Here is a 14,201-nt window from a genome sequence, read left to right on the forward strand (position 1 = left end):
ACAGCCAGCCAAGGCAGTAGGGTGGAAAGCTAAATCAGTTTTATTGTTTAAGCTCCCAATTTTGCCCTCTCATGTCCAGACCTTGGGAAAACCCACTCCAAGGAGAGTCTGGGACAGCAGGACACATACTGGTCCTGAAAGTAGGGACAGACCTGCCTCTAGAAAGCTGACCTGATACAGATAGTGACCATGTGAAGGACAGCGCTGCTCTATGTACCATGGTAACTCTCAGCACTCCTGCAGGGCTGAGTGCATCTAGCCCATGGGGTTTCCCAGGCTCTAATCTTTAAGGACGCAGACTGGAATGCTTTTCCCCTCAGAGCAGTGGATGGTTCAAACCCCAACCTCTTAGTTAGCAGCCACGTCCTTAACCACCAAGTCACCAGCGCTCCTCAGGACAGGAGCTATTGTTGGTTAGGTGATGAATCTAGGAACTTTAGAAGTTGCCAAAACAGCTAGCTAAGTGGGGCATCAACTAAGTTCACATGGAAGAACATCAGCCTGGGTGTTCCCAGGATTGTAAATAATAAAATCCAAATCGGAAGGAGGAAATGGTATCAGCGTGTAAATTTTGAATATCCGGTTTGTAGAAAGCTATCACCGACTTTGGAAGCCTCCAGTCCACGTGCAGAGTCCCCACCGCCTCTGACCATAGTCAGGGATGTGAAGAGCCTTGTCATCAGGCAGAGAGCGCTGGGAAGCCGGGTATAGCACATGTAGTTAGGTTAAAATGTAATTTCTTACTCTCCATTTTGACCCATTTAAAAAGTTGTGTAAATTTTAAAAAAGGGAAAAACATGTGGACTAAGCCTCTGGCGAATCCCCTCTGACTCTAACCGACCACAGACCAGGTAGGTGAATGGCCTTCTGCCATGCAGGGTGCTTTAAAAAGGGGATGACTGCAAATGAAGTCAGGTTAACATTCAACACCTTGTTTGATTTCCCTTTTGACACATTCTAAATTTGTTGTAGTTTTAATGTTATCTGCTTTCTTCTCAACTGAGGTTTTTCTCTGTTATTTTTTATTTTTATGGGTTTTTCGGTATATGAAATCCAGGATAGATAAATTTATAGAGACAGTAACTGGATTAATGATTTCTTGAAGGTGAGGCAGGACAGGTTGGGGGAATGGAGAACTAAAAATAATAAACGCAAGAAAAAATGTACTAAGATTGATTATGGTGATGATTGTACAACTTAAAAAATCTGATTAAACTATTAAATTGTATGACATGTGAATTATATGTCAATAAAACTGTTAAAAATGAAATGGAATACATAAAGATTGTTATTCTAGGCATGAATGAAATTAAATTGTTCCATTTGGAATTGGATAGTCATATGGCCTTGTGGTGGTTACATAATCTGGTGTCAGTTTGGGACTAGAGAGGATTAAGAGTGAAGGGGTGGAGTCTAGTTTGTCAATCGGGTCATAGCCAATGAGGCCTCTGTGTGGGCATGGACTTCCCCTGAGAATTCTGGGAACTCCTGTATTTCCTCGTTGGAAGTGGGAGACACTTCTCTCTCTTCCTTGGAGACTCTCTACTGACAAGGCTGACTTTCTGGGAGACATCCCTGAGGAGAAGCCACATGGACCTACCCTGATGTAGCCAGAACCCTGGCTAAAGCGCCCTGTGCAGCAGACCTGCCCAAAGCACTGAGTCCTTTGATATCGTGACTGTTGCCCATGTGCACTGAATGTGCATCCAAGCAGGATGAAATCGTTGACAACTTCAATGTTTTCTCCATGTGTTTTAATGCTACCTATTGGTCCAGTTGTGAGGATTTGGGTCTTGTTGACATTGAGTTGTAATGCACACTGAAGGCTTCGATCCTTGCTTGATCTTCATCAGCAAGTGCTTCAAGTCCTCCTCACTTCCAGCAAGCAAGGCTATGTCAGCTGTCTATCACAGGTTGTTAATAAGCCTCCCTCCAATCCTGATGCTGTTCTTCATATAACACAGTTTCTTGATTATTTGCTCAGCCTACAGATGGAATAAATCTGATGAGAGAATATACCCCTGACATACTTTTCTCAGATCTAAACCACGCAGTGTCCCCTTGTTCTGTTTGTACAACTGCCTCATGCTCCATTTATAGGTTCTGCATGAGTACAATGAAGTGTTCTGGAATTCCCATTCTTCTCAAGGTGACCCACTGTGTATTATGGTCCACACAGTCCAGTGTCTTTGGTATTCGCTGCTTTCAGTCAGGATCTATTTGATATCAGCAATGATAGCCACATCCTCTTCTGAATCTGGCCTGAGCCTCTGGTAGCTCCCTGTCAATGCACTGTTGCAACCTTTTTGGGATGATTTTCAGCAAAATTTTACTTCGTGTGATTTAAATGATATTGTTCTATAATTTGAGCATTCTGTTGGGTCGCCTTTCTTTGGAATGGGCACAAATATGGATTTCTTCCAGTTAGTTGGTCAAGCATAGATGAGTGAGTGCTTCCAGTGAAATACCATTGAAAGAGCTGCCAGCATCGCAGCACACACAAGCCACCACGGGATGACAAACTGACAGCCACGTGGTGGGACAGACAGGAGCAGGAGGGGGGTATTCACTTATGTCTGGGAGAGTGACCCAAAAGGAGAGGGAAGCCGAGGTCTTGCTTGCTTATGGATCCTTCTTAGTCTGATCCTTTAGATAAACATTTATTTTACACAGGAATAGAAAGTAGAAAAACATTAGATAAAATGTTTTGTTTTTACAGAGAATGAGCAAGTGAGTAAAAAGGGAACAAATGGGTTGCTAGAAGTATAAATAGATCTAAATAGATCTATGTGCATATATTTATAGGTTTAGTATTAAGGTAGTAGATGGACATTGGGCCTCCACTCAAGTACTCCCTCAATGCAAGAACACTTTGTTCTATTAAACTGGCATTCTATGATGCTCACCTTCAAGACAGGATCACTGAAGATAAATGGGTGCGTAAGCAAATGTGGTGAAGAAAGCTGGTGGTGCCCGGCTATCAAAAGAGATAGCATCTGGGGTCTTAAAGGCTTGAAGGTAAACAAGCGGCCATCTAGCTGAGAAGCAACAAAGTCGACACGAAAGAAGCACACCAGCCCGTGTGACCATGAGGTGTTGAAGGGATCAGGAATCAGGCATCAAAGAACAAAAAAATCATATCATTGTGAGTGAGGGAAAGTGCGGAGTGGGGACCCAAATCCCATCTGTAGGCAACTGGACATCCTCTTACAAAGGGGTCTCAGGGAGGAGACGAGCCAGTCAGGGTGTAGTGTAGCAACGATGAAACATACAACTTTCCTCTAATTCTTTAATGCTTCCTCCATCCACTATCTTAATCCCAATTCTACCTTACAAATCTGGCTAGATCAGAGGATGTACACTGGTACAGATAGGAACTGGAAACACAGGGAATCCAGGACAGATGACTCCTTCAGGACCAGTGGTGAGAGTGGTGATACTGGGAGGGTGGAGAGAAGGTGGGGGAGAAAGGGGGAACTGATTATAAGGATCTACAAATAGCCTCCTCCCTGGGGAAGAGACAACAGAAAAGTAGGTGAAGGGATATGTCAGACAGTGCAAGATATAACAAAATAATAATAGTTTATTAATTATCAAGGGTTTGTGAGGAGGGTGTGGAGAGGGAGGGAAAAAATGAGGAGCTGATACCAAGGGCTCAAGTAGAAAGCAAATGTTTTGAGAATGATGATGGCAACAAATGTACAAATGTTCTTGACACAATGGATGGATTGTGATAAGAGTTGTATGAGCCCCCAATAAAATGATTTAAAAAAAGTCTATTGTAGAGCAGTACTACTAAAAATATTACTCAAAGACCAACCAGTGTCTGTGTGATCCCCAAAGAATTAAGAGTTTTTAAAACACTATTAGAGGTGACGAAAATAAAAAGATACGTGGAAACTATTAGTCCAATGGACTAAGGAGCCATACAAACATCTGCCTCCACAATCTTGAGACCAGAAGAACTAGATAGAGCCACTCACAACTGTCCTCAAGGGATCACATTAGAAGGTCCTGCATAGAGTTGGAGAAGAATGTGGAAGAGAACGGAAAAGGAACCGGGCTTACTGCTGGATGGAGACTGCTCTGACCCCCAGGACTATGGCCCCTTACACTTCAGGTTTGGGACCAAACACAATTCTCTGTTAAAATAGCCAACCATGTAAGATCGCAAGGGCAGCGTTCACCCAAAGACAGGTCAATTGGATCAGGGCTACGACCTGAGTACGTGTTGCAACCTACCCTACTGCTTTTCTACTGGATGGACTGCTCTCAGCAGATCCATTGATGGTGTTGATTACCTTGTGGTCAGTCACATCAGGAGAGACCAGTCCCTGGAGAAGGGCAGCACGCTTAGCAGAGTAGAGTTGGACAGGCCCTTGACAAGATGGATTGACACAGTGGCTGGAGGACTAAGCTCAAACATAATAGCAATTGTGAAGCTGGTGCAGGACTGGGCGGTGTTTCATTCTGTTGTGTGTGGGGTGGCTATGAGTTGGAACTGACTCGGTGGCACCTGACAACAATAACAAAGTCATATCACGATAGATAGATGACTAGGTCTTAACCTCGTCGAATGGACATGGAATTGAATCATCACAACGCCTATACATGACAGTTTAAGTCTTTCAGATCCGTATTTAAACTGCCCTGTGTAAGTGCTGTGATCTTTCCGTGTTATGTCAACTTGGCTCGACCAGGATTCTCATTGGTTTGGCAGTTAAGGCCTGGTAATCCTCCTTAATGGGACTTTATTGTTGTTGGGAATCCATATTTGTGCCCATTCCAAAGAAAGGTGACCCGACAACAATATCATTAAAACACATGAAAGTAAAATTTTGCTGAAAAGCATACCCCAAAGGTTGTCATGGTGCATTGACAGGGGGCCGCCAGAGGCTCAGGCCAGACTCAGAAGAGGACGTGGAATGAGGCAGGGCATCATTGCTGATATCAATTGTGTCATTGCTGAACAATTGTGTGACTGGCGCAGGACCAGGCGCTGTTTCGTGTGGGGTCACTATGGGTTAGAAGCAACCCGATGGCAGCGAACCCCATCAAGACGACACGCAGGGCAGATGAGAACTACCCCTTAGCTCCCCAAGGCTATCTTCTCCTTAGAAGACACTACCACATCTTTCTCCTGAACGGCCCACGGGTTCGGTACCAAGCCTGGTCTCACTCGATGTAGCTAAGAAGCAAAGATGGAGATGGTGAAAATGAAAGGGGGAAGTTTTACTTTGGTTGATCAAGGAAGTAGCAAGCTGGAACCAGAGTTGCCAAGGCAACCTCCCCCCAAAAGGGAGTTTACATTTTACACACGGACACCAGGATGTTAGCGCCGCATGATGTTAGCGCCGCACGGATGGCAAGGCTTTGTCTTGCGTACTTTGGACATGTCCGGAGCAAGCAGTTCCCGGAGAAGGACCTTCTGCTTGGTAAAGTGGAGGAAGGACCTGGACCAGACGATGACGTAGTGGCTGCGACAATGTACGCAAACCTAAACATTGTCAGGATGGCTGAGATCCTGCTGTGTTTCCTTGTTCTGTTTACCGGGCTGCTGTGAGTGGGAATGGACAACAAGAAAAACAACAAGATCACTACCACTACCACCCGGAACTAAATTTAGGGCATTAAATATATGTAAGCAATTTCTGGAAAAGTCATGAATATACATTAGGTTGAGGGTATGGGTCTTCATCGGATATGGTTAATTGGACTCCTCGCTTTCAAAATGCCTTTCCAGTTGGTCTAGTGACATCTTTTGGCGACTTCTGGTTCCTTTTTCCTAGTACTCTTATTCTGGGGTGACCTGCAAGTTGCGACTGTCCTTCCTGGGCATACTTGATGGGCCAGTTCAGGTTGTAAGAGATACGTGCTGGCTGTGATGGGATGGCTAGTTCCTGTGGAGGAAAATGGCTCCAGAGACGGGTGGTTAGGAGGGAACGTGCAGGTGGGCTGAGGTGTACATAGTCTAACATCTCATCTCTAAGGGAACGCTCCTTGGGAAAGCTGTGGCATTACAACCTTAGATAAGGAGCCCGGTGGCACAGGTATATGTTGGGCTGCCAACTGCTGTCAGCAGTTTGAATTCACCAGCTGCTCTGCGGTTGAAAGATGAGGTTTTCTGCTCCTGAGAAGAGTTACCGTTTCAGAAACTCACAGGGCAGGTCCACTCTGCGCAGTAGGGTTGATGTGACAGGCCTAAGCAGGTTGGGGAGTGGTTTCTAGCTTGAGCAGTTAACCACGGTGCACCCCAGACTCCTCAGCAGCAACATACAATACATAAATGAATTTATGGACATTGGAATTTGTATTTCATGTACTTTTCACATGTCATAAAACATTCTTCTTTGGATTCCCCCCTCCCTACCCTGAACTAGTTACAACCGTGAAAACAATTCCTAGCTGTGCTGTGAGGTGCCACAGAGTCAGTTCTGGCTCACAGCCGCCCAATGTTCCACAGAGTGAAATGCTGCCTGGGCCCGTGCTATTTCACAACTGTTCTTATGTTTGAGCCCATTGTTGCGGCCACCGTGTCGTGTCAATCCCTTTTGTTGAAAGTCTTCCTCTTTTTCGCTCTCCTTGGTTTTTACCAAGTATGATGTCCTTTTCCAAGAACTGCCCCCTCCTGATAACATATCCAATGTCCCTGAGAGGAAGTCTTGTTATCTGCTTCAAGGAGCACTCTGGTTGTACTTCTTCCAAGATAGACTTGCTTGTTCTTTTGGCAGTTGATGGTACTTTCAATATTCTTCGTCAACACCGTAATTAAAGTACACAATAATTCAAACAAGTGTCTAAAAACAAGATGTGGGTCAATCTTGGTCCATAGGTTGTAATTTCACAATCTGTTTTATACTATCATGGTATATATCATATACTTTCCCTGTGTTGTACTTATCGCAGTACCAATGTAAGTTTGTGAGGCCTTATGAAGAAAGGTCTGGTGATCAGTTTCAATAGAGAAAGAAAAAAAAAGCAGTCATTGAAAATCCTATGAAGCACAAGTTTACTCTGATACCTAGGGTGTTGCCGTGGGTTAGAAGTGACTCCACAGTAACAGATTCTGTCAGTCCACTGTGTTCCCAGTACTTTGTCCTGAGCATGCTCTCCTGAGTTACAGTACAGCTTGAGTATGCACTCAATCTGTGGATGAAAGTTGAATCAGAAGGTTAAAAAATTACTACATAGCATTGTGTCAACCGGATATGCTCAAAGAAAGAAGATTAAGTAATGTGCAAGGATTGCTATTGAGGCCAGTAGGTCAGGAGTACGATTGGTATGGCATAGTGTGCAGCTTGAGTGAGGTTTTCTGTCAGAAAGGATTCTGTCAATATCGACTCATGCTTTACTTTATCTGCTTTGCTCTGGGATGTAGAACGCGTTAAGAGTAGATCTTTCATCACAGTGTGATAGGAAAAACATACCCAGGCCCTGATAATTTTATAATACAGTATAAGGTGCAAACCTTTTTTTTTTGGGGGGGGGGAACCACAGAATTGGGGGATTAACTAATAAACTTGTCACAGGGAATCCTGGGGGTGTGGTGGTGAAGTGGTTCTAGTTTGTCGCATGGGGTCGCTATGAGTCGTAAACTACTTGATGGCAATGGGTAAATGCAGCACAGAACAGGCGACATTAGAGCTGCATCTTAAAAGATGTGAATTCACTAGGGCAGACATTTCGGAGGAAACTATCCAGCCTTTGCAAAGCCCTGGTAAATGCAGTTGGCTCTCACGTGTTTATGTGCTTAGAATCACCGGAGGACCGTTTAAGGTGCCGATTCCAGGGCAACAAGCCTTGAAATTCGGTTTCATTAGGTGAGTGACATCCAGGGATTAGCGTTTTCACAGGTTTCTCAGGTCCACAAGCTTCTGTGGTCCACACATTCACCAAACCTCCGGTGCGCCCCCAGCGTCACGGAAGTGGGGCAGTGACAGAAGGGGCCAAGAAAGAGATTAGTCCATCCGGGTTCCCATCACAATCAAAATAACTCCATTTCGTCGAAGCCTTGCAACAATTCCCTATGATAAAATTGAGGCTCGTTTTATAAGAGAGGAAATTGAGGCTCAGAGAGGGGAGACAATCTGATCAAGGTCACAAACTGAGAGGTGCCAGGCTAAAATCCACCTCAGACTTTTAGAGCTCGCGGAAGAGGAGAGAGTGGGTGGGGCTCAGGTCCTCCCTCCAGCACGGATCCAAAATGGTGGGGGCAGTGGCGTCAGCAACGCCCCCGCCCATTCCGTCCACCTCCCTCCTTCTTCTCCCAGGCCACCCTGGCGGGGGGAGGGGATGGAACGGAGCAGCCCACGTGACATCCGACAAGTTGGCGCGTGACGCAAATCGGCGGGCCCAACGCTCGCTTCGCCTTGTGGGAAATGTAGTTCACTAGCCTGCCAAACCAGCAAGGGTAGGCGGGCCTAAGACTACATTTCCCAGGAAGTAGCGGGGTGACGCCGCCGTCGCCGTCGACGAAGAGCGGGGACGCGGGCCGCGCTATCGGGCGGGGGCGAGGTTCGGGCCGGTTGTGCCGTTGCGAGGCTGCAGCTGCGATCGCTGCGGTGAGCTCAGGTGAGCAAGCGTCTTCGATAGGGGGTTAGGGCGACTCAAGCAGGTCCAGCCGTTTCGGCTCTGTCTTGTCTCAGCGGCAGCTACGTCACGCTCCCCGGGAAGGCCTGGCGCGGCGCGGCGCCGATCCCCCGCGCTTGCCTCCTGGCCTCTGTGGAGCGGGCCTTGCTCCCTCCCGCTCCTCCCCTCCCCGCCCCTGAGGGCTTCCTTTCGCTCGGGCCCGACTCCCCGGGCTCCAGGCTGATCTCCGTCCCGAGCCCTTCCTCCCCTTCCTCCTTCCTCTCCGCGGTCTACCGGAGAGGCCTCTCCTCCCTTCCCACCCCTCTGGACGGACGGACCCCATTATTTACCTTTCCCCTTTTCCTGGAATCCCTGAGAGTGCCCCCCTCCCCCCCTCTGGAGTCCATTGGCCTGGTTTTCTTTTCAGGCGCATGTGGCTGGCTGGCAGTAAATGTTAGCCCTCTTCCGTTCATTTCTGCCTTGTGGCCAAAAGAGGCATAATCCATATTTATCTGCTGTGGGAATAGTGTCGCTCCCCAGCGCCGGCTCCATTTCTATTTCAGTCTCCTGGGCCGGAGGGGGGGGGTGAGGCCGACTTGCATTTCACTGGTTTCTTGGCGACTCTTATGCGTCGACGAGGCAATTCCCTTTGCTTCTCAGCGCCTAAGCAACTTTGAGCGGCCATTCTCGGCCTTCCTCAATCTTAGGGGAGGAGCAAGGCGGCCGAAGCTGGCGAGCTGGTGCCCAGAAGTTGGACGCCATCAGCGCAAGTACTGTGTTTACGGGGAGGTTGCTAATTGGCCTAGAGAGAAAAATCCCCGAGGGCTTACCAAGGATCTGGTAGGAGAACGCCCGCCACAAGCTTCTGGAAACTTGGGCCTGGCGTTGCCAGCTTTTGATTTGGGGTCCAGGGGCTTCACTGCTTAGTGAAAATAGCAGTGGCCGTTTTATTGGGTCATTGGATTATTAGATTAAGATCCGCCGAACCATTATACATTATCAGGAGACCTGGTGGTGCCAAGGTTAATCCCTTGGCTGCTAACCAAAAGTTTGGCAGTTGGAATCGAACTCATTCAGTAGTTCCAAGGGAGAAAGACCTGGCATCACCCTCCGTGAAGATCATAGCCATGAAAACTAGGCACAGTTCTGCCCCGGGAGTCGCGTTGAGTCAAATTCGACTGGAATTTTTCTTAATAGGCTTTCTCCATCGTAGACCTAGGGTGAGAAGACGTATAAATAGCATTCTCCCTTCTTCTAGTGTTCTGTTCCTATATTAGGAATCCATATTGTTAGTAATAATAGTAGCCTATATATATATTTTTTTTAGTAGCCTATATTATATTAAAAACCTGTTGACCAAAATTAGCTGCTGCCTTGAACAACTTTTGGGTGGTTCTGTTTCCTGCTGGGACTGGCATGCACGAAAAAAGCAAATGGTAATGCAGCCATGTAGGCTTGCTTGGTTGCATTCGGTGGCAGAAGTTTTTGTAAGAAATTGTGTAATTAAACATTTTTATATCCAATATAATTCCACCTCTTCCACCCCCCCACATTTTTTTTGGCACCAGTGAAAACTGGAATTGAAGACTTTGGTCTGCAGACTAGGCAAGAGTTCAGTTTTAGGATATGTCTCCGTGGTGGTGGTGGTAGCAACAGCAGCATCAGAAGTAGTTTTTGTTTTGTTCTTAACAGTTTGGTACATGTACTCAGTAATGCAGTCATAGTGGTCCCTTACCGTATTTCTTTAGTACTGTACTCATGTACTTTCTGTGCTTGGTTTACCCATTAAACTTATGGCATACAGAAAGAATGACCTTATCCTGTGCTGAGGAATTGGAGGGAGGAGCTTGAAGTGTTTCTGAGATTATCATTGAAATGAGGGATGAGATGGATTGGTAGCAGAAGGGATAGGGTATAATTTTTTTTTTAATTGGTCATCTTCTCCACTAAGGCTCTTAGGATGCTGATTTGTTTATCTTGGGCTTAGCGACATCCCGAGTTGAATTACTGTGGTTAGTGCTGTTCTCTCAAAAAGTAGATTTTTATTGATTACATCACAAATTTATTCTAGAAGCATCTAAGGTTTGGTTCCACAGCAGTGCGTTAGGGCTACCTGTGCTAGGTTCTGTTGTTAGCAGTGGGATGTGGACAGTTAGGTTCTTTGCTTTTGGGAATTTGTAGTGTAAAAGTGATGTGGAAGTAACCTTAAAAAAAGGGGAAGAGCTCAGGGTGATTAGAGAGTTCTTTTTGAAGCGGACCCAAATTTGTAGGGTGTCAAACAACATTTTAGGTGATGGTGGGGGTGCTAGGCACAAGCATTCAAGCCTAGGTTCTTGAATTGTAAGGACTGTGACCAGGTGAGAAGAATGGCAACTAGGTAAGCTATTAGACCAGGCTGGAGGTGGTGATGGCCTGAATTAGAGCAGGGGAATAGAGATGTAGCCATGGGGAGAAGCAGAGTGCTTGGAGAGGTGACGCAGGTAGATGTATGGTCTCTAGAGCAGGACAGTCTTTTACAATTTTATTAATAAATCATTTTATTGGGGGCTCTTACAGCTCTTATAACAACCCATACATCAATTGTATCAAGCATATTTGTACATATGCTGCTGTCATTTCTGAAACATTTTCTTTATACTTGAGCCCTTGGTATATCAGCTCTTCTTTTCCCTCCCCCCCACCCTGCCACCCTCATAACCCTGGAGCAGGACAGTCTTGAGGTGGGCTATGAACTTGTAAAAAAAAGTTACCAGAGGGGTTCATTTTCTCATTAGCATCTCAGAAAACTCACTGCTTGAGTCTATAATGCAGGTGGCATAATTCATAGTAATTACCCAGTTTACCAGAATGTTAGACAATGTGTATAGCTTTCTCAGAGACTGAGTTTACAAGGCAATTTCCATTTCTTAAATATGAAATAAAAAAAGAAATATAAATGCTGTAGATTAGAAATAGCCTCTTGGATTTAAAAATAATTGTCTATACATGAGGGGCTGATTATGCTCAAATTTATGCAAATTGGTGAGAACCCAGTTTATAAAAATTTTAAAAATCATTTCTTAATGAGTTTTTCCAGTGAGTTTGGATTATCATTCCTGTTTTAGGGGCTGACAGGGAACCATTTTAGTGGGTGAACTGTAAAATGATTTGCTTTCATTCACGTGTATTTTTGACCGATGAGTACTAGATGATAGTGGCCTTTTTTTTTTTTTTTGAAGCATGTGGTGCGCTTCCCGGCCTGAGTCCAGCTCTACCCTAAATTCTATATAGTACATTCTTATTCTAGCATAGCTTGAAGTCTGGACTGAATCCAGTCTGCAGGTGTGTTTCATTGGGCTAAATTTGAGCCATTGTCAGCATTTTGAAAACATTTCATCTAAAAAGGGTCCAGCAGGCTGCTCTTGAAAAATTGGACCTGGCAGCAGGGCTTGTATTTATTTCTGCTTTGTGGCAGCAGTCTTCCCTCGTTTAGGGGTGGGGGTGGGGAGATGCCCTTTCCAGTTTGCCATTGCCACAGACCCCCACCACAGCTTGGCATGTGTCCCTGGCGTGAGTCTGTGGATGCTTGTTATTTTCACACTTTATATGTCACTTGGCTGTTGTGAGCTTGCTCTCTCTTCTATTCTGGGCCTATGATACAGGTCTCTACTGCTGCCACTTAGTTAACCCTGCCCTCCTAGCCACCATCATTTTTGTGATCTGCCTTTTTGTCTCTTTCCTTTGTTCTTTAAAAAACAAAAAAAGTAGTTTTGGGAGAGGGAAGTGAAGTAGGGACCCAAAATATTACCTTGTTTCTAAACTGAAGAGACTCAAGGACTTTGAGAAAGGGTAATTGCAGCGATTAGGTTTTTGATTAGGTTTTTGCCCCGTGCCTGTTAGCTGGTCTGCCCTCACGTTTATTGTGCCTGGTTTGCCTCACAGCCTTTGAATATTGTAACTGCACGGGCAGGCTGGCCAGTCTCAAAGGTGAAAGGCAAAGCAAAGACAAGTTGTTGAAATTATTTCAGTGTTATTTTTAAATAATATGCAACTTTGCTTTCTTTGTGGCTTTTTGAGGTGTCAGTCAACTTGCTTTGTATCGATTTTAGTAAAAATGATAGCCTAAACTCAGGGTGGAAAGGGGAAGTCAGTGAGAGCGCTTCAGGAAGGTTTCATTTCCCTTGACTTTCCATTAGATGAGGGCTTCCTAAAAGAAGGTCCTAGTTTACCTAGAGGCAATGTTCTTAGGTTCGAGAGTAAAACTGCCTTTGACTTCCACATTGTGGGCTATCAGAAAAGACAGAATGAGGTGGCCCAATAGAAAAAAATTGGTTAAATTCTTAAACACAAGAAATTCTTGTTTCAGGCCTAATCCTTTATAACAGGAGTCCTCAAACTTTTTCAGCAGGGGGCCAATTCACTGTCCCTCACACCCGTTGGAGGGCTGGACTGTAGTTTAAAAAAACAACAAATTCCTATGCACACTGCACATATCTTATTTTGAAGTTAAAAAACAAACGTGGCAAAAACAGTGGGTGGGCCGGATAAATGTCCTTGACAGGCCACATGTGGCCCGTGGTTTTGAGGACGCCTGCTCTGTAAGCCTGGCCTTGTTCAGTACACTTTTAATTTCTTACTGCTTAGCTTTAAGAGACCAGTGTGTTAGGGGATTGTTTCATGGGTATGTGTACATGACAACATGGAATTATAAATATGTGAGCGAGATGTGCTTACTGTTTTTACTATGCAGTTTGGAGATGGTCTTTCATCCTCTTGACCTAAGGCAAGAGGGCAGATCTCATTTACTAGCCCAGTCTTCCTCTGAAGTGCTTTCCTGAAGTGCTTAATGCCGAGGTCATTAGCTTGCCTTTTAATAGGATTTGCATTGTATTTGGTTGCAGAGCATGGCATTCTGAGCTTTTCATGGGGTTCTAAAAATACATCTTATTTAAAAGTTTTATGAAATAAAGCTTGGGGTTACTCGGGATGGTCTGTGGTAGTCATCGTAGTTTGGGGTAAGTTGGTATGGAGCAGAGCTAAAATACCCTGGCCTGCATGTGCAGAGCTCTGATTCATCTGGAATGCCTCTTTAATATATCTAAACTTGATACAATCAGAATGGGGGAAACTTTAAAACGGGGAGGCTTTTAAGAATTGAAAATTTGGGGGGAGTGGGAGGTGGTGGAGAAATGAGCTGATGCTAGGGGCTTGGGTGGAGAGCAGATGTTTTGAGAATGATGAGGGCAATGAATGTACAAATGTGCTTTACACAATTGATGTATGTATGGATTGTGATAAGAGTTGTGTGAGCCTCTAATAAAATGAATAAATTTTTAAAAAGTATACAATTCAGATGTAGTCAACTGTTTAAAGCAGTGGCCCGACAATGAGAGTATTTATTATTAACATACAGTGGTTGTGTTCAGCATGCTGGACACATTCATAGGGTTACAAAGTAAATAAGACTGCATGAGTGCTCCCTGAATATTGGCTTGTGTCTGAAAATGCCTTAGTATAAATCGAGGAAACTAGATATGATGATTGTGCATTACTCTTAACAGATTAAAAATAAAAAAGGAATGTTTGTCTCAAGTTGGACTTAATGTCTTTAATTTCACAACCAATCTCCTTAGCTCTGTTCTGATGTCCCTTTG

The 14,201-nt window shown here is 44.9% G+C and overlaps 1 protein-coding gene across 1 annotated transcript in view; it reads left to right on the top strand.

Annotated features, from left to right (window-relative positions):
• The first annotated feature begins 8,438 nt into the window (after positions 1 to 8,438).
• The window catches only part of THRAP3 (thyroid hormone receptor associated protein 3), a 47,444-nt gene continuing 41,681 nt past the window's right edge, over positions 8,439 to 14,201 (top strand). The window contains exon 1 of the mRNA XM_075553938.1: positions 8,439 to 8,571. The gene's annotated coding sequence lies outside the window, so the exon portion shown is untranslated. The remainder of the gene's footprint in view (positions 8,572 to 14,201) is intronic.

This window comes from Tenrec ecaudatus, chromosome 1, assembly GCF_050624435.1.
Source record: "Tenrec ecaudatus isolate mTenEca1 chromosome 1, mTenEca1.hap1, whole genome shotgun sequence".
In the NCBI taxonomy this organism is placed as follows: Eukaryota; Metazoa; Chordata; class Mammalia; order Afrosoricida; family Tenrecidae; genus Tenrec; species Tenrec ecaudatus.